This window comes from Phoenix dactylifera, chromosome 2 (genome assembly GCF_009389715.1).
Source record: "Phoenix dactylifera cultivar Barhee BC4 chromosome 2, palm_55x_up_171113_PBpolish2nd_filt_p, whole genome shotgun sequence".
Classification (NCBI taxonomy): Eukaryota; Viridiplantae; Streptophyta; class Magnoliopsida; order Arecales; family Arecaceae; genus Phoenix; species Phoenix dactylifera.
In genome coordinates, this window is record NC_052393.1 from 29,034,890 (window position 1) to 29,059,865 (window position 24,976).

General features: G+C 48.4%; 1 long non-coding RNA gene and 1 pseudogene across 1 annotated transcript; one reads left to right on the forward strand and one right to left on the reverse strand.

Annotated features, from left to right (window-relative positions):
* Positions 1-18,901: 18,901 nt before the first annotated feature.
* On the forward strand, positions 18,902-20,840 carry LOC120104499 (annotated as a pseudogene).
* A 2,139-nt stretch (positions 20,841-22,979) lies between these two features.
* Positions 22,980-24,259, reverse strand: LOC120104500. The gene is made up of 2 exons (XR_005506888.1): positions 23,810-24,259; positions 22,980-23,208 (listed from the first exon to the last, which is right to left on the reverse strand). It is a non-coding gene; the product is annotated as an uncharacterized LOC120104500 (long non-coding RNA).
* Positions 24,260-24,976: the final 717 nt, after the last annotated feature.

A 24,976-nucleotide genomic window follows, 5' to 3' on the forward strand; every position in this document is an offset into this window, starting at 1 on the left:
CACCTGCACCGTGCACTCAGCGAGGAAGTCCGCGAGCACCTGGGCCTTGATGGCGGGCCGAGGCTGGTAGCGGATGTCGAACTCACCGAGTTCTATTGCCCACTTCACCAGCCGTCCCGCATTCTCGGGGTTGCTGAGGATCTGTTGTAGTGGTTGATCAGTTAAGAGGGTGACAGAATGGGCCTGGAAATAGGGGCGGAGCCTCCTGGTCGCGGTCAGCAGCGCGAAGGCGATCTTTTCAGCCTTCGTATACCGCGCCTCGGCATCCCGTAGGACCCGGCTGATGTAGTACACGGGCTTCTGGAGCTTTGCCTCTTCCCGAACCAGCACCGCACTGACCGCGGTTGGGGAGACCGCCAGATAGAGGTAGAGCATCTCCCCTTCTTGCGGCTTGGACAGCAGGGGAGGAGACGCCAGGTATTCCTTGAGCTGGTCGAATGCTGCTTGACATTCGGCCGTCCAGAGGAAGTCTTTCGGGCGTTTTAACACCTTGAAGAATGGTTGGCAGCGTTCGGCCGATTTTGCCACAAATCGTCCGAGCGCGGCGACCCTTCCAGCGAGCTCCTGAACCTCCTTCACTTTGGTCGGAGGGGACATACCTTGGATGGCCTTGATTTTGTCCGGGTTGGCTTCGATGCCCCGCTGGTTGACAATGAAACCGAGGAACCTCCCGGCCGAAGCGCCAAAGGCGCACTTCGCTGGGTTCAGCTTCATGCGAAACTTCCGCAAGGTGGTGAAAGTCTCCTCCAGATCCACGATGTGCTGGTCTGCCTGGCGGCTCTTCACCAGCATATCGTCCACGTACACCTCCATATTCCGGCCGATTTGCTCTTTGAAGATTTTGTTGACGAGGCGCTGGTAAGTGGCGCCAGCATTCTTCAGACCGAAGGGCATTACCTTATAGCAGTACAGCCCCCGGTCTGTTATAAAGGCAGTTTTCTCCTCGTCCTGTGGGGCCATCATTATCTGGTTGTAACCGGAGAAGGCGTCCATGAAAGACAGCAGCTGATGTCCGGAAGTCGCGTCGACCAGTTGGTCTATCCGCGGAAGCGGAAAGCTATCCTTGGGGCACGCCTTGTTCAGGTCGGTATAGTCGACGCACATCCTCCACTTCCCGCTCGCCTTCCGGACAAGTACGACATTTGCCAGCCACTCGGGGTAACTCACCTCCCTTATGAATCCTGCCTCCAAGAGTTTGTCTACCTCCTGGTCGATCACCCAGATCCGATCCGGGGCACAGTGTCTCTTCTTCTGCTTCACTGGCCGGTGGGTCGGGTCGACGTTGAGGGCGTGAGAGATGACCTCCGGGTCGATCCCAGGTACATCGGCCGCCGACCAGGCAAATACATCGGCATTGGCTCGGAGGAATTCCACCAACCGGGCCCGAGCTCCCGGGTCGAGATTGGCGCCGACCCAGATCGCCCGGTCCCGGCGGCCTTCCTTGAGGGGAACTTCGACCACACCCTCGGCCGGCTCCCCCTGCCGCAAGGCCACCTCGTCTCTGGCATCAAGGGACTCGACGCTTAGGGCTTCTGCGGGCTTCTTCCCTTTGAGGGTCGCTAAGAAACATTGCCGTGCGGTCGGTTGGTCACCTCGGACCTCCCCAATCCCGACCGTCGTGGGCAACCGCATGAGCAAGTGGTACGTGGAGACCACCGCACGAAGGGCGTTCAGCCCGGGTCGTCCGAGGATAGCGTTGTAAGCCGAGGGAACACGGACGACCAAGAACCCGAGTCGCACCGTGGCTTCTGTGGGTGCGACGCCCGCAGTCACAGGCAGCTCAACGACACCTTCCACCGGGACAGCGTCACCGGTGAATCCTACGAGGGGGGTGGACATTTTGTGCAACAATTGTCTGGACAAGCCCAGCTTTTGGAAGGCCTCGTAAAACAAGATATCAGCTGAGCTTCCACTATCCACAAGAACACGCCTTACATCATAGTTTGCCATGGTGAGGGAGATTACCATGGCGTCATCGTGGGGGGTCTGAACCCCCTTTACATCCTCATCACAAAAAGTGATTACGTTGCCGACCCTCTGCCTCTTTGCGACGGCCGCCCCCGACGCCTCCGTCGAGCCCCCTGCGTTCCTCACGAGTCGGGGGCAGCCCCCAGTGATAGTGTGGATCACGCCCGCAACGGGTCGATTCTGCTCCCGAGGCCCCGGAGGAGCCGGGTCGGCCGGACGCGGGTCTGCGGGGGGACGTCGGTCGCTCACATATCGACCGAGACGCCCCCGGCGGATGAGAGCCTCGATCTCGTCCCGAAGCTGGAAGCAGTCTTTCGTGTCGTGGCCGTGGTCTCGGTGGTACTCACAGTACGCCCGGGAGGGCCTCTTCCCAGGGATCTTCCGCATCTGTCTCGGGGCCGGGAGGTCCTCCCGCCCCTTGATCTCCATAAGGATCTTGGCCCGGGGAGTCAGGAGAAGGGTGTACCGGTTGAAACGTCGGGGCGGAGAACGAGGGCGTGGGGCGCCGTGGTTCTTCGCCGGCGACGGGCTTCTGCGCCGACGCTGGGGCCTCGGGCTCCTCCTCTGGCGTGCCTCTTTCCGCCTTTTCTTCCCAAGCTTTGGAGGGATCTCGGCGGCCTCCTTGCTCCGGTGGGCGGCCGCCTCCTCGGCGTCCGCATACTGGTTCGCCCGGGACAACAGCTCTGGAAAGCTCCGCGGCAGGCGTTTGTCCAGGGAGAAGGTGAGTCTGCCCTTCCGGAAGCCACGCTTCAGGGCTGAAAGAGCTACCTCCTGACTCAGGCTCCGGACCTCCAGCGTAGCCCTGTTGAAGCAGGTAAGATAATCCCGCAGGCTTTCTCCCTCGTTTTGCCGGACATCAAAGAGGGAGTCGGAGACCAGTCGCCGCCGGCTACTGACGGCGAAATGAGTGACGAAGAGGCGAGTGAACTAGTCGAAGGACCGGATTGAGTCGGCCTCCAGCCCGGCGAACCATGCCCTCGCCGGGCCACGGAGGGTTGCCGGGAAAGCCTTGCAGAGAAGGGGATCTGATGCTCCGTGGAGGAGCTTAAGGGTCTTGAAACTCTCGACGTGATCCCGCGGGTCCGCCGCCCCGTCATAGGGCTCGATCGCCGGCATTTTGAACCCCGGCGGATTCGGGGTCCGCAGGATCCTCGAGGCAAGCGCCGGCTGGGAGGAGATCTCTAAGTTGGCGAAGGGATCTTTGGAATGGCCCTTCAGGACCTGGAGTTGTCGGTGGAGATCGTCCACCCGCCGGTCCAGGGAGCGCGACCGGTGGGTGGGAGACAAGGAGCGGCGAGAGGGGGACCGACTGGAGCGCGGGTTCCTCGAGGATTGGGGGGTCTGGAAACGCGCCCGGGCCCGCCTCTCGGACCCCGCGCGGCTCCGGTGGGAAGGTTCCGGCAGAATGGAGCGTGCTCGAGAATCCTCCTCGCGCCGGCGCTCATCCCCATGGGAGAGGAAGGAGCGCGGGTTGAGGAGGATAGGCGAATGCTCAGGCCGCGGCGGCTCCTGAGCCCGCTGCGGCGCCCGGGAAATCGCACCCTGCAGATTCTGCACCGCCTCCGCGAGGGTGCGAACCTGCTGGGTTAGTTGGTCGAACTGGGCGGCTTCGACCGTCTGAACGGGCGGTGGGGAGGTAGAGTGTTGCTGAGAGTGTGTTGGAGATGTAGCGGCCTTCCGGCCAGAGGCGTGAGAGGCCCCGCGACCGGAAGCATTGGAAGCTCCACGACCACCTCGCCGTGCCATTACGATCGCTCTGAGATCCGGGCCCTCCTTCTAGCGCCAACTGTTGCTGGGGGTTCAAACCGAGAACGATTGGCACAGCGGTGTGAACGGGGTTCCCTTGGAATTGCTTCGGTTGCGCTCCACCTTCCGCCGGGAAACCTGCAAGCAAGCCTCGCACCACCACCGGGGTAGTGGGGGCCCTCCGACGATCAAGTTAGGGAAGATCGAAGGAGAAGGAGAGGTAGCAGGTAAGATGATACTCTGGAAAATCTTGCTTACCCTCCCCCTTCCCCCCCAGCCGCATATATACCAGGCTGGGGGGTTCTTTTGGGGATTGGTCATCGTGTGGCGCGATGGGGTTGCCACTGACATGGCCGTTACAGGGCGTCGTGGGGCAGCGCTGGGTACGGCTATGGCAGGGCGTAGTGGAGTTTCGCTTTGTACGGCTGTTACAGGGGATCGTGAAACAGCGTCGGATACGGCCGTTGCAGGGAGTAGTGGAGCAGGGGGCCGCGGCGTGCCTCAGGGGAACAGTCTGTTGTTGTCAGAGATTGCCGACTCGGGGTCGGATTGCTGGATCAAGGGGCAGCCGACTCGGGGTCGGGCTGCGGAGCCGAAGATATCCGACCCGAGGTCGAATTGCTGGATCAAGGGGCAGCCGACTCGGGGTCGGGCTGCGGAGCCGAAGATATCCGACCCGAGGTCGGATTGCTGGATCAAGGGGCAGCCGTAGTCTTCCCGGGCGCGCGTGCCGGTCACGTGGGGCATGGTGGCTAAGTTCCCCCGTAACATTTAGTCTTGTATTAAGGGCCATAATCTACGTGCCAATCATAAATATAGGAAACTTTAATTGATTCAACTCCCCCCTTTTCTAAATCCTTTCCTTTTTTTCTTTTTTCCTATCAATTAATCTTCCCCTTATATGTATTATGATGCAAAAGCAACACATACACACCTTAGGCCGCTGCTATAGGGTCAAGGTGCGAGAAAGAGTCAAAATCCACCTTCACTAAAAATTTTACTGAAGCCTGAGTCGACCCCAACCTCATGAGTCGACCCCGACCACAGAGCCGCAAAACTTCATTTTCCGGACTCTCAGAGAGAGTCGACCCCCAACCTCGTGAGTCGACCCCCAACCTCGTGAGTCGACCCCTCTGAGGCATGAGTCGACCCCAATCTACCCCGAGTCGACTCTAGTTGACCTCGAGTCGACTCCGACGCGTTTTGAGGCGACTCCCACCATTTTCTCCCTTTTTTTCATCTCGGATGAACAGTAACCTGGATTGACAGTGGGTTATTTCATCCCGATTTTGATCCACTTTCCGAACTCCAATTTTTATAAAATTATACCCAATGTTCTACACTCATAGGGGTTTCCAGAATGGTAACATGCATCACCATCGGAGGCCGATTGACCCCTGAAATAATTCACCGAAGTTGGGACTTCGACACAGTTTTTCCGCAGTGCCGGAAAAACTTGTCGAAATCCAATTCTTCCTCTTTTAACTACCTCTACAACCCTTATCCGACCCCTCTAGACTACATCCACCTTTGTATAGCCTAATTTCATCAAAAGACTTTCTTCTTTCTTCTTCTTCTTCCTCTTCTTTTCTTCCTTTCTTTTCTTCTCCTTCTTTTCCTTCTCTCTGTCACCGCCTGAGACTCCTTTTCTTCTCTGTTTCACTCCACGGACAAAGCACCAAACCCATGAATTAAGTCACATCAAGCACTATTCACCCTTTGTTTAATATTATTAAATTTCCATTTTGCCCCTAACACTTCAACATATCTACTGTTATGCCATTAACTTTTGATTCCTCCCCATTTTACCCTTGCCACTTCAACGCATCTACAACTATGCCATTATCTTTTGATTCCTTACAATTTTACCCCTTATATCAATTTTAAAGGACTATTCTATCCCTTTATATATATATATAAAAAATTTTTTTGGGGTTATTACATTACGTGAATTAATGAGTTGCCGTAGGTGCCTGGACGGAGTTGAGTGAGTCAACGAGTTGCCATGGATGGCCTGAGATTTTGGGCTGGCTGGAGGTCCGTAGAGATCGTGCGCATTTAATTGCTGACAATTGCTCAGACGGAGATCACGAGATTAGATCTCAGATGAGGAGAGGTCTGCTTCATTCTTTGATTGGGTCTTCTTCGGACTTAAGATCGGTCGGGCTCAGCTTAGCCGAGATCAAGGCTGCAAGGCTGTGAGCTCTGAGGTCGGACGCGCTGAGGTCGGGCGCCTTGAGGGTTGCTGCCGTTGCACCTGTCATCACGTGTCGGCGACGCATCCACATCATGGAATGCTGTACCGGCCCGTACCGGCCGGTACGGGCCGGTACGTACCGGTCCGGCCGTGGATCGGTACCGGAACGGATAAAAAATCGGTATTTCCCGGTTTTTTATCCAAACCGGCCGGTACGGGTGCGTACCGGCCGGTTCGGGCCCGTACCGGCCGGTTCCGGCCTCGTACCGGTGCGAACCGGCCGGTTCGCACCGGTACGATTTTTTTTTTTTAGAACCACAGCGCCACGCGCTGTGGTTTTTGAAACCACCGCGTACCGGCCGGTATGGGACCGGTACCAACCGGTACGTACCGAACCGGACCGGTACCGTACCGGTCCGGCCGTCCACCGGTACGCCGACCGGTACCGGTACGGCGGACCTTGATCCACATATTTTAGAGCAGTCCATTTTTCCTCCAACACTATCCTCCGACTTCCGAGTTCGAGCCGCTAACGAGCTCGGGCAAAGAAAGTAATTGTCTTTATCACGCTGGTGGGACCCGGTAGCTTTAAATTGCTCCGCTGTTCCGCGCGCTTCGGGACGTCTTTAATGAGGGCACGAGGCGACGCCCTCTTGCCTTTCGAGGCAGTTTTGAGCCGCGGGCTCATAATGAGGCTCCGGGATCCGACGGGACGCTGCTTCGATTTTGCTTTTAAAGCATCGATCCAGGTTGATACGCCGCTTCGGTTTTTGGGGCCGATACGTGGCGCGATCTAGACGGAAGGCGGGATCTGGCCCGGTCGATCTAGGCCGTCGGGGGGATCTATATAAACCCCGGCCTGGCCTTAAAAGCTCTCATTTGGCCGCCACTGTTGTTGCTTTTCTTCTTCTTCTACTTTCTTCTCTCTTGTCTTCCGATCTTTGTTTAGTTTTTCCCGACGGCGCTCCGAGGCGTTTCCCGGCAATCGTCTCGATCCTCCACTTTCGGTTGTCGGTGCCTTCAGTGAAACCCACAGTAGGTGCTTCTTCCTCGTTTGCTCGGAGGGTCTGTCTTTCTTTCCTTCCTCCTTTGTCTTCCTTTTTTCTCAGCAGTGTCAGGCGATGCCTCATTTTCCGGTAGGGACCTATCTCACAGGAGGGAGGTCGCGTCGGAGACGGGTCATGGTCCCGACGGAGTCGGGTCCAGCTTTGACCGAGGAGTTGGAGTTGATTCGCGCCTGGTTTTTCCCTCAGCGCGGGTTTCACCTTGAGCCCGTGGGACCGGAAGACCGGATGACGAGACCTCCTCCAGGTCGGGTCGAGGTGTACGTAAAGACACTCTGGGCCGGCCTGCGATTCCCCTTGCACGAGTTTGTGAACGAGCTCCTGGCGACGTATCAGCTCGTCCCATCGCAGCTCGCTCCAAACTCGTGGAGAACCATTATCGGTTTCTTATCCCTTTGCCTCGCGCATGGGATACCGACCTCGGTGAACGTCTTTTGCCGGTGCTTCATGTTGAAGTCCAACCCGACGGACAGGGAATGGCTCTACCTCGCCCTTCGGGGCGGTAGGCCGTTCTTCCGAGGTGCTCCTTTCTCCATTCATGGGTGGAAGGAAAAATTTTTCTTTTTCTCCTCCGAGCGCACGTGGGGATTTGACCCGAGGTGGGGGCAGCCCCGGCTCAAGGCCGTCAACAAATCCCCCAAACTTTCACTGAGCGAGCAGAAGACTCTCGATGCTCTTCACGGCCTCGAGGAGAATATTCTTCTGAACGACCTCCTGAGCGAGGAGGCTTTGGCGAACGTCGGCCTGAGTTCGGCGCCCCCCCAGGGTAAGAGCAGTTGCACTGCTCCTCCTCTATTTTGTCGTCTTTTGTCTTGTTTTCTTCCTCTTTCTTATCATCATTCTTTGGTGACGACCTGACACTTAGGCCTTTTTTCCTTTTCAGACATTGCAAGGATGGTGACTAGCAATGCAGCTCTTCTTGCCCGAACAAGAAGAGGGCAGCTGAGGCCGGCGGGGCTCCACCTGAGCCCAGGAAGAAGGCTAGGTCGGCCTCAACTACTGCTCCCACCGAGGTGAGGGGCACTGAGGCCGGGACTTCCGACTTCATTTGGAAGGAGGTTCCCCCAACGAGCGCGCGGGCTCGAGCTCTACGAGGAATCCTGCGGCCCTTGCTTGCCCAGCCCCCGTTTCCCAGCGACCAAGTCGTCAGGTCATCCGCTTGCGGCGCTCAGGCCCTGTAATAATCCCAAAATTTTTTTTATTTTATATAAAAAGGGATAGAATAGTCCTTTAAAATTGATATAAGGGGTAAAATTGGAAGGAATCAAAAGATAATGGCATAGTTGTAGATGCGTTGAAGTGGCAAGGGTAAAATGAAAAAGAATCAAAAGTTAATGGCATAACAGTAGATATGTTGAAGTGTTAGGGGCAAAATAGGAATTTAATAATATTAAACAAAGGATGAATAGTGCTTGATGTGACTTAATTCATGGGTTTGGTGCTGTGTCAATGGAGTGAAACAGAGAAAAAAAGGGGGGGAGTCTCAGGCGGTGACAGAGAGAAGGAAAAGAAGAAGAAGAAAAGAAAGGAAGAAAAGAAGAGGAAGAAGAAGAAAGAAGAAGGAAAGGGAGCCCCGGTTGCGCTGGCAACTGAAGGAAAAAGCGTAGATCTCATTTTTCTCTACGCAAAGACCTCGATTTTTCGTAGAGAAAAAGGTAAATACCCATCCCTACCTAGTCTTTTGATGAAATTAGGCTATACAAAGGGTGGATGTAGTCTAAAGGGGTCGAATAAGGGTTGTAGAGGTGGTTAAAAGAGGAAGAATTGGATTTCGACAAGTTTTTCCGGCACTGCGGAAAAACTGTGTCGAAGTCCCAATTTTGGTGAATTATTGCGAGAGTCAATCGGCTTCCGATGGTGATGCATGTTACCATTCTGGAAACCCCTATGAGTGTAGAACATTGGGTATAATTTTAGAGGATTTCATAATTAGGATAGATGAGAAGATCCGGTTAGTCTAATTTCTTCCACTGACTTCACCAAATCAGATTAGACTCAAACCGGTTAAGAAAGCACCTAAATCAATCAAACTGATTTTTCTTATAGGCATGGGCTAACTTGAATTATTAAGTGATCCAATCAAAATGTGATTGATCATGTCGGGCCAGGTAAGTGAGATCGGTGGAAGGAATATGCCATTAACTCGACAAAGACGAATCAGTGCGAGTAGCTCCCAATTAAAAACCATCGGTCGAGTCTGCCAAACTTACCTTAGACACCGACTAGTTAATCAATTTCGATTTGATCACTCAAATAACTCGGGCTCTACCTCTGAGCCTAAATCAAATTCCATCTTGGTCTAATCAAAGCCATGGAATTGATCAATCTACAACTATTGTATTTGACCTAGAGTTTCCTTGACCTAATCTAGTTACTACTTAATTAGATTTGATCAATTAACTCTAATTAGACCATGTTTGATTCTAACCCTAGGTCTAACCAACTTGATTTGAGCTAACCCATATGCCCCAAGAATTATGCAATGTCAATTAATTGAGTTACAATTCTATTTCTCAATTAAGTTTAGACTTATGAAAGTTTTGATCATTGCATATTTCTTTTTAATTACATATTAATTACAATCTTTCAGTTCTTAAAACTTATTTTCAGATCTGAGTATTTGTAATTAATCATATGTAATCAGATTTAATTCATGTTTAAGTCATTATGTTTTATGTTGATGCATCACATATACATAACTACATGAATTAATTCAAACAACATACATCTTATGTAATTTTTTTTTTATTTTCAGATCTGATTTGTTCTTTAAAATCAGAGATCAATTGAATCATTAATTTAATTTAGATCTAATCTAAATAATATTATGATTTCAGATTTGTTTATGATACAAATCTTAACACAAACATGCATCATATGCATCCAAAATTTCAGATCTAGTTAATCATGCATAATTAGCAATTAAATCAATCATAAAAAATACTTTAGATCTAATCTAAGCATGTTCACGATTTCAGATTTAATTGCAAGAATTAAAACATAAAAGTTTAAGTACGAACCTGGCTCTGATACCACTGAAAGTGAATCCTAGGTTCTTCGGTGTTAAGCATGCTGAATTTTTTTTCTTAAAACCATGGCTGAACCTGATCGGGTTGCCTACGTACCCCTTCACAAGGGGGATCAAGCCATACGTAGTTCTTTTTAAGTTTCAAAAATGCAGCGGAAAAATCAAATCAAACAATTTAATTCGTGCATGCTTATAAGATCAAATCTAGAAATCAGATCTGAAAGGTGTCTATTCCGAAATCGTTTAAACAATTATGCTAAAACTTTATGCATGATTAACTATCAGATCTGAAAGGTAAACACTCTATTCCGATTCATCTCCGAATATCCATCGAATGGATTCTGGAGATAACTCCGTGAGGAGCCCCAAAGAAGGATAAAACCTCGGAGAATCGGACCCAGACCCTGACTCCAAAATAAAAGATTAATATAGAATTAATACCTTTTTATGATGGAAGAAACTTGTGGATCTGATCCTTGACTTCACAGCCACGCACACGAATGGCCTCTATGAGAAGTACACGTGAAGCCCTAGGTAGATTGTCTTCCGCGGGAGTGCTAGCTCGCGCAAGAACGTTGCAATGGCTGAAGCTTTCTCCTTCTAAACACTCAACCTTTGATTGTTCTTCAACGAGATGGAGGATGGACATGAGAAAGAAGAAGAAGAAGGGATGGAGGCCCTCAGAAAATTTTTTCAGAATTTTTTGAAACCTCTAAATATTGTATATCTTGAATCCTAGGCATGAAGGTCTTTTATAGCCAAAAGACCCCCCCCCATGACTCATACCTAATTTAGCCAACTAATTTGGCTGATTAAATCTTCAAAAAATTCTGGTTATTTGGCAGCTAAAATTTCGTGCATTTTGGATCCGTAAAAGATAGGAATTCATGCGTCCAAAGTTCAGCCGCAGACCACCCTATTTCATGTGCCATGCAATCCCTACAAATTAGAAAATTCATCTAAATCTTTTTAGGAAGATTTGAGGCGCCACTTTTATAGAAAATATAGCCCCACGCCTCTTCTCTTCTCACGCCAATTTTTGGCCAAAAATAAAGAGGATAAGCATAGAAAATATTGGGGATAAATGAAGGTATCATTCTTCTCCAAGAAGATAAGGATGGGTTCCTAAAATTTAAGGATTCTTCTCCTTATCCAATTCTGATTATTTGGACTCATAATCCTCATCAAATAAGGTCTTCTAATTGATTTGGATCAAGCCCAATCCAATTGGGTCAAGTTCCATCAATTGGGTCAAGCTCAATCTACTTGGAATCCAATTAGACCTAAGCCCAATTACTCAATCAAATTGAGTTCATTAGCAATCTAAATGCTAATTAATCCTCCAATAATTCAATAATTATTTTAATGCAACTTTTGCTTAAGATAATTTGTCAATCGAATTGACCAAATTATCCTTGAATGATTTTTAATCATTAATCAACCATTTGATCAACCTATAAACTTCTATGCGTGTGACCCCATAGGTTCGAACCTAAGCCGGTAGCAGAAGAACAACTTTTTGTACTAATCGAAATGACCATCTAGCAATGGTACCCGACATCCGGATAGGCCGAATGATTGCAAAGCAACATTCAAGAACGCTTGGACTATGGTTACCGTATAATTCATCCCTTTGACTCCTAATGCCAGGATGACTTAGAGCTCACTGTCAACCCTATAATTAGTACATCCATTATGTGATTAACTTTAGATATCTCGTGACTCCTCACTGGGATTACCCTGGCCAAAGTTTTGCTAAATTAATCACAAGATATTATCTCCTATTTTCAGGAGGGGTCAATTCCATCTCGACTCACAACTAACTACGCAAGTACTTGACTGCACCCAGTGACCTTCCGTTACTGAATTAGAAATTTAGGTAGTCCGGTACCAAAGTACAGTGAGTTGCTTGCTAGTCACAGATTGCGGTCTCAGGTTAGAGGGCCAAACTTATACCTATATCCACTCGGAACATCTCTTAACAGTAAAGCGTTCCGGAATTGGTCACGTACAGTGAAATGTACTCCTACACTTTACCTGTGTGACATATCAGTGTCCCCACACTCCTTGGTTAAGAGGACAACCAACGTATATGTCACACAATGACCGAATCTCAATAATGTTGTCGTCCTAGTAACAACATATCATTTGATCGCGAACAGTTTTAAGAACTTGAAGATAAATCCTCCTTTATCATAAAATAAGTCTTAAGGACTTCATTATATAAGAGTTCATTTAAAAATGTACAATGAAATGATGAATAATGCCAAATAATACTTTATTAATTTGTCAATTCATTTACAAAATTCAATTATCAATATGCTGACGATTGACATTTAGGATACAAATCCCAACAGGAGGATCGTGCGCGAGGCCGAGGGAGCTTGGGCTCGCGGTCGGCTCTGCGGTGCTCAGCGGTGCTTTCTGAGGTCGAGGGAGACTTGGCTCGCGGTCGACTCAGCGGGGCATCCCGAGGTCGAGGGAGACTTAGCTCGCGGTCGACTCAGTGGGGCATCCCGACCTTGGTCAAAGGATTATGCGTGAGGTCAAGGAAGCTTGGGCTCGCTGTCGACTCTGCGATGGTTCATCTTTCGTGGGTGAGATTTGTTTAGTTTATCTCTACGGTAATGTCGGGTCTTACCTGAACCAATATATATCTGCCTTCTTGTTTGCATCAATTCTGGATCTGAAAACTAGGTCGAGGGAGACTTGGCTCGCGGTCGACTCAGCGGGGCATTCCGACCTTAGTCGGAGGATCATGCGCGAGGTTAAGGAAGCTTGGGTTCGCTGTCGACTCTACGATGCTTTCCGAGATCGAGGAAGACTTGGCTCGCGGTCGACTCAGCGGGGCATCCCGACCTTAGTCGGGGGATCATCTCAAGGTCGAGAGAGCTTGGGCCCGTGGTCGACTCAGCGGGGCATCCTGAGGTCAAGGGAGACTTGGCTCGCGGTTGACTCAGCGGGGCATCCCGACCTTGGTCGGGGGATCATGCGCGAGGTCGAGGGAGCTTGGGCTCGTTGTCGACTTTGCGATGCTTCCCGAAGTCGAGGAAGACTTGGCTCGCGGTTGACTCAGCGGGGCATCCCTACCTTAGTTGGGGGATCATCCCGAGGTCGAGGGGGCTTGCATCCCGAGGTCGAGGGGGCTTGGGCCCGCGGTCGACTCAGCGGGGCATCCCGAGGCCGAGGAAAACTTGGCTTATGGTCGACTCAGCGGGGCATCCCGACTTTAGTCGGAGGATTATCCCGAGGTCGAGGGGGCTTGGGCCCGCGATCGACTCAGCGGGGCATCCTGAGGTCGAGGGAGACTTGGCTCGCGGTCGACTCAGCGGGGCATCCCGACCTTAGTCGGAGGATCATCCCGAGGTCGACTCAGCGGGGCATCCCGAGCTTGGTCGAGGTCTTGTCGCGACGGAGCGTCCCGAGCTTAGTTGGGGCATCCGAACTTGGCCGGGCATACTGAAGTTCACAAGTAGATTAACATCAGAAGAAATATTGAATAATTAAAAGAAAGTCTTAAGTAGATTATCATAGGGAGAAATATCAGCTGTGTTCTCAAACGTCGAAGACCCCTAGGGGCTTCACTGATAATACATTCAGAGATTCTCGGAGTTCCAGCTTCAGAGAATGGTCGGGTATCCGGACTTGGCCGGGCATACTGAAGTTCACAAGTAGATTAACATCAAAAGAAATATTGAATAATTAAAAGAAAGTCTTAAGTAGATTATCATAGGGAGAAGTATCAGCTGTGTTCTCAAACGTCGAAGACCCCTGGGGGCTTCAAAGAACTCCAACTTGTACGCTCCGGGACGCTGGACTCAAGCAACTCGGTATGGCCCCTCCCAGTTCGGGGAAAGCTTCCCTTGCTCGATAGGTTGAGAAGCTTCAGCTTTCCTCAGGACGAGATCTCCCACCTTGAAGAGCTTGACCTTTACCCTAGAGTTGTACTGCGTCACTTCTGTTGGTATCTCGTCATGCTGACTCGAGCGGCCTCCCTTGTCTCCTCGACGAGGTCCAAGTTGCTTCTAAGCTGAGATGAGTTGGAGGCTGCTTTCTCCACCCTTAGCGATTGAAGTCCGATTTCCAAGGGGATGACAGCTTCCGTTCCGTAGGCCAGATTGAAGGGGGTCTCGCCGTTGGGGAGTCGGAACGTAGTCCTGTAGGCCCAAAGAACATTGTAGAGATCTTCAACCCATTGCCCTTTAGCTCGGTCGAGTCTGGCTTTGAGTCCTTGGAGGATGGTGCGGTTCGTCACCTCGGTTTCTCCATTCGTCTGTGGATGAGCGACCGAGGTGAAACGATGGTCGATGCCGAGCTCAGAGCAGAACTCTCTGAAGCGGACGTTGTCGAACTGGCGACTGTTGTCGAATATGAGGATGCAGGAAAGTCCAAATCTGCAGATTATTAACTTCCAGACAAAATTTCGCATCTTTGGCTCAGAGATCCGGGCCCCCGATTCAGCTTCAACCTACTTGGTGAAGTAGTCGATGGAGACAATGAGGAACTTTCTCTGCCCGGTGGCTTGGAAAAATGGTCCCAAGATGTCGATCCCATTGGGCAAATGGCCAGGAGGCACCGATCGAGGTCAATGGAACTGAGGGTCGGCACTGAATGTTGGCATTTCGCTGACACCGATCGCATCTCTGGAGTGTAGGCAAGTAATATCTTTGGCGTAGAATCTTGTGGGCCAGGGCTCGACCTCCTAGGTGGTTTCCGCAGATTCCTTCATAAACCTCTCGCATGGCATAATCCGCCTCTGAAGGGCGGAGGCATCTGAGAAGGAGAGAGGTGAATGATCTGCGGTAGAGCTTGCCTTCGTACAGAAGGTATCGAAAAGCCTGACGCTTAATCCGGTGGGCTTCGAGCTCGTCATTGGGAAGGACTTCGCTCTGCAGGTAAGTGACGAACGCGTCCATCCAGCTCGGTTCGGTCTCGATGCAGAGAGCTGGTTCAAGCTCCTCGGGCACTGTGGTCTTCGGGAGTTCGCTCATACGGAAAATCGCCAGTTTTGATAGTTGGTCCGCCCTCACGTTCTCCGCTCGGGGGATATGCTGAATATCGAAGGAGCCTAGTGAGGAGGTGATGTCGCGCACCTTTTGGAGGTACCTCTGCATTGACGGCTCCCTTGCTTCGAAATCTCCCAAAATCTGGCTTACGACCAGTTGGAAGTCGCTGAAGAAGGAGAGAGGTGAATGACTTCGTACAGAAGGTATCGGAAAGCCAGACGCTTAATCCGGTGGGCTTCGAGCTCGTCATTGGGAAGGACTTCGCTCTGCAGGTAAGTGACGAACGCGTCCATCCAGCTCGGTTCGGTCTCGATGCAGAGAACTGGTTCAAGCTCCTCGGGGCTAGGTGCTTGGAGGTACTCGAACACCGTGGTCTTCGGGAGTTCGCTCATACGGAAAGTCGCCAGTTTTGATAGTTGGTCCGCCCTCGCGTTCTCCGCTCGGGGGATATGCTGAATGTCGAAGGAGCCTAGTGAGCAGGTGATGTCTCGCACCTTTTGGAGGTACCTCTGTATTGACGGCTCCCTTGCTTCGAAATCCTCCAAAATCTGGCTCACGACCAGTTGGGAGTCGCTGAAGACCTTCAAGTTCCCGACCTTCAGCTCCCTTGCCAGCTTTAGCCCGGCGATAAGTGCCTCATACATTGTTCGAGGCACTTATCGCCGGGCTAAAGCTGGCAAGGGAGCTGAAGGTCGGGAACTTGAAGATCTTCAGCGACTCCCAACTGGTCGTGAGCCAGATTTTGGAGGATTTCGAAGCAAGGGAGCCGTCAATGCAGAGGTACCTCCAAAAGGTGCGAGACATCACCTGCTCACTAGCCTCCTTCGACATTCAGCATATCCCCCGAGCGGAGAACGCGAGGGCGGACCAACTATCAAAACTGGCGACTTTCCGCATGAGCGAACTCCCGAATACAACAGTGCTTGAGTACCTAGCCCTAGCCCCGAGGAGCTTGAACTAGCTCTCTGCATTGAGACCGAACCGAGCTGGATGGACGCGTTCGTCACTTACCGCAGAGCGAAGTCCTCCCCAATGACGAGCTCGAAGCCCGCCGGATTAAGCGTCAGGCTTTCCGATACCTTCTGTACGAAGGCAAGCTCTACCGCAGGTCATTCACTTCTCCCCTTCTCAAATGCCTCCGTCCTTCCGAGGCGGATTATGCCATGCGAAAGGTTCATGAAAGAATCTGCGGGAACCACCTAGGAGGTCGAGCCTTGGCCCACAAGATTCTACGCCAAGAATATTACTAGCCTACACTCCAAAAAGATGCCGTGGACTTCGTCCAGAGATGCGATCGATGTCAGCAAAATGCCAACATTCAGCGCCGACCCTCAGTCCCTTTGACCTCGATCGGCGCCCCCTGGCCATTTGCCCAATGGGGATCGACATCTTGGGACCATTTTTTCAAGCCACCGGGCAGAGAAAGTTTCTCATTATCTCCATCGACTACTTCACCAAGTAGGTTGAAGCTGAACCGGTGGCCCGGATCTCTGAGCCAAAGATGCGAGACTTTGTCTGGAAGTTAATAATCTGCAGATTTGGACTTCCCCATATCCTCATATTCGACAACAGCCACCAATTCGACAACGTCCGCTTCAGGGAGTTCTGCTCCGAGCTCGGCATCGACCATCGTTTCACCTCGGTCGCTCATCCACAAACGAATGGAGAAACCGAGGTGACGAACCGCACCATCCTCCAAGGACTCAAAGCCAGACTCGACCGAACCAAAGGGCAATGGGTCAAAGATCTCTACAATGTTCTCTGGACCTACAGGGTTATATTCCGACTCCCCACCGATGAGACCCCCTTCAATCTGGCGTACGGAACGGAAGCTGTCATCCCCTTGGAAATCGGACTTCCATCGCTAAGGGTGGAGAACTACGATGCAGCCTCCAACTCATCTCAGCTCAGAAGCAACTTGGACCTCGTCGAGGAGACAAGGGAGGCCGCTCGAGTCCGCATGGCGAGATACCAACAGAAAGCGGCGCAGTACTACAACTCTAGGGTAAAGGTTAAGCTCTTCAAGGTGGAGGATCTCGTCCTAAGGAAAGCTGAAGCTTCTCAACCTACCGAGCAAGAAAAGCTTGCCCTAAACTGGGAGGGGCCATACCGAGTTTCTCGAGTCCAGCAGCTCGGAGCGTACAAGTTGGAGTCCCTTGAAGGGACCCCCATTCTCCGAAGCTGGAACTCCGAGAATCTCTGAATGTATTATTAGTGAAGCCCCCAAGGGTCTTCGACGTTTGAGAACATAGCTGATACTTCTCCCTATGATAATCTACTTAAGACTTTCTTTTAATTATTAAATACTTCTCCTGATGTTAATCTACTTGTGAACTTCCGGATGCCCGGCCAAGTTCGGATGCCCCAACTAAGCTCGGGACGCTCCGTCGCGACAATTCCAAGTTCAGTCCCCATCTCTGACAAGACCTCGACCAAGCTCGGGATGCCCTGCTGAGTCAACCGCGGGCCCAAGCCTCCTCGATCTCGAAATGATCACCCGACTAAGGTCGGGATTCCCCGCTGAGTCGACCGTAGGCCCAAGCCCCCTCGACCTCGGGATATGAAGAAGGCAAAAAAGGAGGAAGGAAAGAAAGACAAAGACCCCGAGCAAACGAGGGAGAAGCACCTACTGTGGGTTTCACTGAAGGCGCCGACAACTGAAAGTGGAGGATTGAGATGATCGCCGAGAAATGCCTCGGAGCGCCGCCGGAAAAAACTAAACAAAGATCAGAAGACAAGGGAGAAGAAAGTAGAAGGAGAAAGGCAACAACGGCGGCCAAATGAGAGCTTTTAGGCCCAGGCGAGGGTCTATATAGACCCCCCCCCCCCCCGACGGTCCAGATCGATCGAGCCAGATCCCACCTTCCGTCTAAATCGCGCCACGTGTCGGCCCCAAAAATCGAAGCGGCGTATCAATCTGCATCGACACTTTAAAAGCAAAATCAAAGCAGCATCCCGTCGGATCCCGGATCCTCATCATGAGCCTGCGGTTCAAAACTGCCTCGAAAGGCAAGAGGGCGTCGCCTCGTGCCCTCATTAAAGATGCCCCGAAGCGCGCAGAACGGCAGAGCAATTTAAAGCTACCTGGTCCCACCAGCATGATAAAGACAATTAATTCCTTCGCCCGAGCTCGTAAGCGACTCGAACTTGAAAGTCGGGAGGTAGTGTTGGGGGAATAATGGACCGCCCCAAAACACGTAGATGCGTCGCTTGCACGTGATGATGGGTGCAACGGCAGCAACCCTCAAGGCGCCCGACCTCAGAGGCGCCCGACCTCAGCGCGCCCGACCTCAAAGCTCACAGTCTTGCAGCCTTGATCTCGGCTAAGCTGAGCCCGACCGACCTTAAGTCTGAAGAAGACCCAGTCAAAGAATGAAGCAGACCTCTCCTCATCCGGGATCTCATCCCGCGATCTCCGCCTGAGCAATTGTCAGCAATTAAATGCGCACGATCTCTACGGACCTCCAGCAAGCCCAAAATCTCAGGTCATCCATGGCAACTCGTTACTCACTCAACTCCGTTCCGTCATCCACGGCAACTTATTAATTCACAAGATCACGCCTAATCATGACGGTAACCCATTAATTCACCCAGTCACGTTGCAGGTAACCCTGGCACCCCTCCTATAAAAAAAAAAACTTCTTCCTCTAAAGGAGGGACTGGGAACTTCTGACTTTGACTCCTGCATACAGACTCTCTTTTTCTCCACAAAAGCCTCCTCTGACTTAAGCATCGGAGGGCCGACGCTGGAAACCCCGGCCACCGACTTTTTGCAGGTCCTCCGGAGGATGCGGCCCGCCGACGCACCACCCGCCTGAGCACCTCCTCCTCAGCTAGTGGTCACCCCCGGGTCCAGTTTCCAGCAACAATTGTCTATGAGTTCATATCCAATGAAACCCTCCCACCATATCCATGGTATGAGTCATGATTACTAAATGTCATGAAAAGTTCGTCTAAGGATAGTAGCAGAATCTACTGGAGCGTTGGCATATCTGCACTCAGCTGCTTCAGTACCAATCATTCACAGAGATGTCAAGTCGGCAAATATACTATTAGATGAGAATTATACAGCCAAAGTATCAAATTTTGGAGCCTCAAGGTCCGTCCTATTTGATCAAACACATGTAACCACCCTTATACAATGGATATTTTGGATACTTTCTACACAAGCAAGCTAACAGAGAAAAGCCAAAATGTCGTCACTATCAAGAAGTCCAAGTTAGTTGACTAAAGCTAGATCGAGCAATTTATCAATGAGATCATAATCCTTTCTTAAATCAATCATAGAAATATTGTCAAACTTTTATGCTGTTGTTTAGAGACCCAAGTTCTATTACTTATCTACGAGTTGATATCCAACGAAACCCTCCCACCATATCCATGGTGTGAGTCATGATTACTCAATGTCATGAAAAGTTCGTCTAAGGATAGTAGCAGAAGCTACTGGAGCGTTGGCATATCTACACTCAGCTGTTTCAGTACCAATCATTAAAAGAGATGTCAAATCGGCAAACATACTACTAGATGAGAATTATACAGCCAAAATATCAGATTTTGGAGCCTCAAGGTCCGTCCTATTTGATCAAACGCATGTAACCACCCTCGTACAACGGATATTTTGGATAATTTCTACACAAGCAAGCTAACAGAGAAAAGCAATGTCTATAGCTTTGGGGTAGTTCTCGTAGAGCTATTAACTAAAAAAATTTCAATCTCTTTAGCTAGATTAGAAGATCAGAAAAATTTAGCTACGTATTTTGCGTTGATGTTTGATGAACAACGTCTTCTTCAACTAATAGAGCCCCAAATTATGAAAAAAGCTGGAATAGAGCAACTCTCTGTGGTGGCACAACTTGTGAGGAGGCGCTTATATGTGAAAGTAGAAGAAAGGTTAACCATGAAAGAAGTTGCCATGGAGTTAGAAAGGCTAAGGAAGTCCCATAGGTAACAAGTGGCTCCCCAAAATCTCGACAAAGGGGAACAATTGCTAAGTGAGATTAGACCTTCAACATACTGAGGAGCCAACTAGACAATATGATTTAGAAGATGATATGTTACTTTTCATGGATCTCCCTAGGTGATGAATTTATGAGAACCAGATTTTTTTATAAAGAATTGTTGAGATATTTTGTACGCTATAGATGCTCTCTACTTTTCTAAGCAGATGTTCATCAGATTATTCTTTGAACTTTGCAATTTGATCATATTTATTAGTTTTCTTTTCTATGAGACCGATATGGCAACAAACTTCTATAAGACTATAACATTTAAAAAAATTACGCAAGGTCTCTAATTATTACAACGAAAACTTTATCAACGAAAACTCTATCAGGTGCATCCTTATTCTTGAGGTTCCAATCTCCATTGGCTGCAGCCCATTGACTCTGCTCTACTCGCCACCCTACCTCATTTTATGTATGTGAATAATGGGTGGAGCACTACTACTGAGAATCACTTCCTATCTACATATATATAATGAGTGTAATTGAAGCAACTTCATGCGGCTAGCACAAACATTGAAGCCAAGAATTGCTCTCCTCTCTCCCTAACTCTCTCAGTGTGCCTCCTGTACCAGCTCCCCCCAACCAAAAAAAAAATCACACACCCTTGAAAATACAGATTATTGCATATTTATTTTTATTTCTATTTACATATATAACCCTTAAACTATTTTGCTTTTATGACGGTACCTTCTAGTTAAATTTTTTTTTGTTGATGGTACCGATAAATAATTATTTCCAGTATAAAATGGATTTAATTTTCCTTCTTGCATTCAGATTCTTGAAAACAATACGCAAAAATAATACCTCCTTACAATATAATTGAATGTTAAAAATTTTACAGATCTTAATGTAAAAAAATAATATTGGCATTTTACGCTTAAAATGAAAGTTTTTATATCAACACCCTTGATTAAAAATCTCGCAGAATGGATTTTATTGTAAAGACAAAATAATTTTCAAGTATGTACGCAAATAGAATTTTTCAGAAGGTAAATATACTATATATTTACAAGAATATATATGCAAAAGACCCAAAAGAAAGAAAAATAAATGCTTTATTTGATCTCTTTAAGGATTAGATCAGATTAATTAGGGCTGGGCTGGGTTGAACCTGGCCCGACTTGGCGGATGCACAACTCTAGCAATCACCAAGTTTATGACAAGGTTATCACACAGATCCCACACAGAGAAGTGGACCAACATGGCAAAGATATAAACCGACATGCGTTAGCTAGGAGTACTTCCAGCAATTAGCATCAGACTAAATAAATCATAAATAAAAACATATAACACAAGCCTCTAGGCATAGCTATGTTATCCAAAGCAACCCCCAGTTGCACCATATTCGAGCAGCCACTTTCCTTTAAGCTTCTAAGAAGACTGCTGAATCAATGTTAATAGATTTAGTGGCTAGCTGCTCTAATGCATGGACAAAGTTAAAGATAGAAAAAGAAATGTGCAATTGAGCAGGCAATGAAACCCTAATAGTATAATTATTTGATGAGAAATATTGAAAAACTCAAAGCTTACCCCTATATAACTATGGAAAAAAGAAAAGAGTTGGTCTTAGCAAGGATGAGTGCTCAAGGTATGAGTGCTCTATAAGTTAAATTGGGGGGCCAGTTTAGTAGAATGAGGCTTTACCAGTCAAAATGAATTTTCTTTTTCTTTTTTTCATAATTTGAGTATCTTTTCTCCTCCTTTGAAAACTCAATCACCAACAGACAAGAATATAACCTTAATATTCTGTCTTTGTCTGTGGGTAGAGGTCAGACGGACTTATATTCTGTGTGGAATCCATACCAAGCAATCATCAATGCAACTTGAGAAGATGGAATAAGAAACCTATTTATGTTTTGCATCATAAATCAAAATTCAAACCGAACTTTCTTGTGCTGCTCCTTGTGAGAAATTGCTTGACCAATGGCAAGGATATTATTTTCGTGTGAGGATTTTTTTTATTAAAAAAAAATGTACCATAGAATATTTAGTGTATATCATGATATATTATGTATTATGGTACATTAAGTGTATTATGGTATACTAACTATGTACCATGGCATATTAAATATGTACAGTGTTATATTAAGTATTTACATATTCTAGTAACCGTGTCCAGGAGGATATTAAGTATGTATTGTATTATACCTCAATGCATATAGCCAGACATTCTGGCTATGCCAGTTCCTAATAACCCTGTAGTTGGCTCAAGAGCTCTCAATATATTAGACCTCGCCTATGATCCTATAGGATTACAGTTGGCATCTCAATACTACCGGTAGCCTCCCCTTATCCTGTGCCTATATGAAATAAGCAATGCCCGAACTTGGCTTTAATACCATAAGTGGAAAAGGAGGGAGGGGAGGAGAGGAGAGGAGCCAAAGAAACCAGAAATGAGCTGGTTCCCTTATCCTGTTCCTCCATCCTCCAACTTCCCTTCGAACCAAAGAGTTTTAGTTGCTCAACAACGAAATGTCATGACAGGGGAACTATATCAATAATCTCTACTATCATAAAGCAAATAAGCAGAAAAGTTGATAACTTCATCCAACAAATAGAACAAGTGTCAGGCACATCAACAATTAGTGGGTCTAGCAACCAGCAAAAATGGCAAGCATGGCAACAAATTGATCTATTAGCTGGTAAGCTGGGGAAATTTTTGAAGCACTGTTCATTATAAATTTTCTTAGTTTCAATGAAAAGGATTCACTGTGAATCATCGTTCAGTTTATCAAAATCCACACATAAATGTACAGTTCACTGATAAAATTAGTAACTCTTTGTCTAAAGCTGAATTAAATATTGGACCATGATGTACATGATTTAAATATCAACAGCTATCTTTACGTTATGAACCAAGCACTTCTTTTTACTGATAAAATCAGCTATCTTTTCAAAGGCTTTTTGCCCTACTCTAAAGCTTGTGTCTAGGATATTGCTTCTTGAAGAAGTCTAGTCTCACTGCTCTTTTTCCCTTGCGTGAAGTTTTTTTTTTTCTAGGTGTTAGAAATTTTCTCTAGCTGCTTATTTTGAGTATGAGCATATAATTAGTGAAAGCAGAGTTAAGCACATAAAAAGAAAGAGAAACCAATGAAGGGCTCATACCTGTGGTTCTAATTCTACAATCTTACTGTTCCAGAGGGCAGACAACGGTGCTGTATCGCCAATATTTGTCTTCTTGAATTTGGACAGTTATCTACAATCACAGAAAACCTGGTGTGACTGATATCTTGAATTTTGAGATGCTGTGGCCTGTGGGAATTGTTTCAATAAAGAAAAAAAAGAGATGCTGTGGGAATTGTTGGCTGTTTGCCATTGCGGGATGAAATAGAAGAATTTATGTTCAAAAAAAAGGGGTACAAATGGCTGGGAGGAGAAGGCTTACAGGTTTATGTTCAAGCTTCAAACTGGCTGTTTTGTGGATGACATCATGTGTATCAGTAATCAGTGTATGGTGTTGGCAAGTTCACAAAAGAATTGCTCTCACAAATCTACAACATATGATTTGAACATTGAAGTATTCTCAGTAGGATTCCATCTATTCCAATTTTTACCCAAAATACCCTCAAAAAAATGATAATTACCAAGTTCCCTATTCAGGTAAAATTAATATCTCTAGTTACATGTACCCTTTCATATGTAATTAAAAAAGATCAGTTGATTTAAAAAAAATTGGTTCAAAATGCAGGACTAAATCAACCGGGGAAGAACCGAAGAAGTCAAGAAGGTCTTCACTGAGTTCACTCTTCCGGCTTCCGGGGAGAAGGGGGCCTTAGGATTTAGGAGTTAGGGCTTACCGGCTTAGTGGTCCTGTGGTTGTGGTCCGGTCGACCGGGAGCCCGGGGGTGGCCGCCGTCAAGGTCCAGAATTAAAACGGCAGAACCAGAACGAACTGAAGGTGAAGGTCTTCACTCTTCCGCGGGTGGGACGGCAGGTTCTTGCCTTCTTAGAGCCGGAGACAAGCGACAAGATCGACTCTGATCGAGAGGAGGAATGGAGGATTGATTAGAGCGGAGAAGCCGAGGAGAGGAGGACTTGATCTGTTGAATCGTTGATCAATCGGCTTCTCTCCGAAGGGGCGAAGGGTGGATTCGATCGCCGCCGCTGCGGCCGCTCGGGACGTAGCGGGGCCTTCTTTGGGCAGCGACGTAGAACGGCGCGGCGGCAGCGGGGGCCTTCTTTGGGGCCGGGGGCCGCACGGATAGAGCTAGAGCTAGAGGGAAATCCCAACTGTTTTTGTTTAAATACTTGGCTGCGCTCCATTCACAACGGTCACTTGATTTCAAAAAGGAAAGGCAGGGCGTGGGGTCTGATGGGCCGCACGGATAGAGCTAGAGGGAAATCCCAACTGTAGACTAGGTTTTTGTTTAAATACTTGGCTGCGCTCCATTCACAACGGTCACTTGATTTCAAAAAGAAAAGGCAGGGCGTCGGGTCTGATGGGCCGACTAGCCGTTGGAAAAGTGGCAGGATGGGGACAGTAGTTTTGTTTTGGGTGGAGAGAAGGAGAGAGAGGAGGGATTTGGTTGGCTTGATGCACGTCTGAAGCCACTCTTATATTTCATCCCTTCTCTTTTTTGGTTTTGGTCTTGCTTTTCCTTCCCTCACATTACTCCTGATCCAGCTGGGCCATCAGGAAGAAAGATGGGGGATTGGAGATCGACTTCTTGGAGGGTGGAGATTCTTTCAATTTTCTCCTTTCGGCTTCTTCTCCCCCCTTGGTTGGTAGAGAGAGAAAAGGAGGGAGGGGGCCAGGGGATTGAATGGCTGCCGTGCTGTGAATATGTGATGTTGCAGTTGCTGCTTGGGGGTACTCACTTGAACGGGAGATGAGATGGTGGGATGAGACTTTTATTAATTAGATGAAGTGAATTTTCCATAATGCCCCTACTTTCTCTTATAGAGAGATCTTTTCTGTACAAATTCTTTTCTTTACCTTGATGACCTTTTCCAATTCTGCTCTT